The sequence below is a fragment of the Otolemur garnettii genome, unplaced genomic scaffold (genome assembly GCF_000181295.1).
Source record: "Otolemur garnettii isolate 467f Iridium unplaced genomic scaffold, OtoGar3 scaffold00212, whole genome shotgun sequence".
NCBI classification, from domain to species: Eukaryota; Metazoa; Chordata; class Mammalia; order Primates; family Galagidae; genus Otolemur; species Otolemur garnettii.
The window spans coordinates 647,000-650,329 of NW_003852607.1; positions in this window are offsets into that span (position 1 = coordinate 647,000).

Below are 3,330 nucleotides of genomic sequence, written 5' to 3' on the forward strand. Positions count from 1 at the left end.
CCACCTTAGGTGTATGTGGCTGGCGCCTTAGCCACTTGAGCCACAGGCACCGAGCCGAGAGCCCAAACTCTTAACTGTTAATAAATATGTTTTTATCTTCCAGAAAAACTTCTAAAAGTTCCTATTCATAAACACATAGCTTAGTCAATTTTAATAAACCGAACACACCTGTGGTAGAACGTGGCTGACCCTTTGGAAACCTCACAGTCCCCTTTCTAGTCACTGCTCTCCAAGGCTGTCCACTGCTTCTTTAAAGTTTTCAGTTGTATTTTTCAATTTGAGAAGTTTTATCTGGGTCCTTTTTTAAAATTTGTCACGGCACTTTTTTCTTGTTTTCTATTCTTTGTAGTAATTCAAGCATAGTATTTATTTATTTATTTTTTGTACACAATAAACATCATTATACAGTTGATCCATGAACGGCTCAGACCTGAACTGCCTAGGTCCCTGGAGCTCCAGTCCAAGTGTGTAGTATTCTCAGATGCCTTCCGCACAGAAATGGTGCCTTCTTCAATTGTCTAGTTATCTCTCTGGCTCCAGACTCTTTTCAAAAATTTGGCCTAGTAAGTTGTCTGCCATCTTTTTAGCTCATTAATACTTTTCAGATTTTTTAGCCAGGTGCAGTGGCTCATGCCTGTAATCCTAGCACTCTGGGAGGCCAAAGTGGGTAGATGTGGAGGCTGAGGCAAGAGGAACACGAGCCTAAGAGTTTGAGGTTGCTGTGAGCTATGATGCCATGGCACTCTACCCAGAGCAATAAAGAGCAAAAAAGAAAAAAAAAAAAGAAAAGAAAATAATAAAGGCCCGAGGAAGGGCTATCTGTAAGCAAAGTAGAAACCAGCCCTGCCAGCACCTTGTTGGACATCCAGCCTTCATAGCTGGAAGAAAAATCCATTTCTCCCATATACACCACCAGCCTGTACTATTGGATTATGATTTTTCTAGCAAACTGCTATAGATGGTAAACATCTTTTACACATTACAGTGTTTATAAATAAAAAACAAATTCAAAGCAAATACATTTTCTACAACTCTGGACAATAGTCTGTGTTCCAAAGGCAGTTCATTGTATTTTCTAGAAGATTATAAGAACTTTTCTAGTACTATACATTTAATATTTTACTTTTCTGTTATGGACGTTAAGGTTTCTTTACCTCACTGTTGTTGTGTCAGATTCTTTGGAAGCATTGTTCAGTCAATTAAATGAGCCATAACACGGTGGTTGGTACAAAAAGCAAACATTAGTTCAAAAGTACATCATGTGATATGAAGGGTTCATCAATAAACTTGAACTTTAAGCTGCATTGTATTCAAGCCCTATGAAAGTTTGACTTGATATTCTTAAGGTGAACAATCCATTCAATCATTTTCCTTTTGTTTTTTTTTGGGGGGGGGAGGGTTGTTTTTGAGACAGTCTCACTTTGTAATCCTTGGTAGACTGCCATGGTGTCACAGCTCGTAGCAACCTCCAACTCTTGGGCTTAAGCGATTCTCTTGCCTCAGCCTCCCAAGTAGCTGGGATTACAGGTGCCAGCCACAATGCCCAGCTCTTTTTAGAGATGAGGTCTCACTCTGGCTCAGGCTGGTCTCAAACTAGTGAGCTCAGGTGATCCACCCACCTCAGCCTCCCAGAGTGCTAGGATTACAGGTGGGAGCCACCTCACCCAGCCTCACTTTCCTTTTGCACCGGTAACTTTAAAGATGTAATTCTTGACTATTTATTTTCTAAAATCACAAATGCAGTAGCAAGTTTTGTCCAGTTTTTTTTTTTCTTAACTTTCCTCCTCCACATGAGACATGCTGGAGGAAGAGGCTTAGAATCATGGAATGAAAAGAGTGTTGTGCTTTTAGTGTTGGACACAAGGTCAGGTTGTATGAACTTGGGAAAATGTCTTAAAATCTTTCCTCATGGTGGAGAGACAAATCTCTAATAGGGTTGCTGTAGGTAGTGTGACCAACTGTCCCAGTTTTTCCCAGGATTTGTGTGGGTGTATGTGTGTCTCAGGGTGTGGGACTTTCAGCTTTTTAAATAGAAATGAGAGATTTCCCAGGACGCAGACGTTGCAGGGCTAAACCTAAGAAAATCCTGGACAAATTTGGATGAGTTGATTACCCTAGTTGTAAGCATATGAGTTGTAAAGATGTAGGTGTGATCATTCCATTTATTAAAAAAACAATTTTTTTTTCTTTTCCCTTATTTCCCTATCATACACACCTTCTAGGTCTAATTCTTTGCCTGCGTCCTTGGGTGACATCTAAGACAAGTCCCATGACCTTTATAGTTATCTTAAGGACTTCCAGGCACTTTTTAAAAAGTCATGTGCAAGGGAAAAAAATATAGCTCACTATATAGTGGACTATACAGTCCACTCGCTGACATGTTGCAAAGTGACCATGGTCAGTTTTTTTCTTTATTTCCCCACCTGGAGCTCCTACTGTTCCGGCTCTCATTGTTTCACAAGGCTGCAGATCTCTCATCTGCCCTTCCTCAGATGCCTATAAATGCACCTCTTCTCTGGTTCAGGTAAGGACACTTTACTCATTCCTTGGGGATCCATTAGTACATTTCCAGCTTCCTCCTGAAGGCTTCACTTTCTGCCTCCAGGTGGCGCTCTTGCAATGGCTATAAGATACCGACTTTCCCCCTTCCCACCCTCCCTCCTTCCCTCCCTCCCTCTCTCTCTCTCTCTCTCTCTCTCTCTCTCTCTATATATATATATCCCTTCTCTCTCTCTATATATATATCCCTTCTCCTCTTCTGCTTCCCATGACCCCATTCTCTGGGCCCTGCACCTCACCTCATATTCTGAAAGGTACAATTGAAGCTTTTCCCCTTGGCTGGAAAACACTACAGGAGAGTCCATCATCCTCTGTCATACCCCACTGGTGGAGAGAGGATAGAATCATTCTAATCTCAACATCCTCTTTGTACCTTCAAGTAGACAAGGAACCAGGAGTGTTGGGAAATTGAAATTGTTTCCAGCATCTTCTCTTGAAGTCATGAGCAATGGTCCTAACCTATGTTGGGATCTGGCCATCATCAGCAATCTATAATCTTTGGGCCTGGGCAGAAACTGAGATTGTAGTGATTCCACTTTGAAATTCTGTATACATATCTCCAGACACCTTGGAAATATTGTACATGGGCAAGTTTGGAAGAAGAATGGATGGCAGTAGTCTATTTTCATCAAACAAACAAATAACCCCCCCCATACCCAAGAGTTCAAGAATAGGTGCATGAAAAAATGTAAGATGACATTCACCAAAATGTTGACGGTGGTTGGAAACTTAGGTAATTTCAGTTCTTCTTTTAATTAGATGGGTGTACTA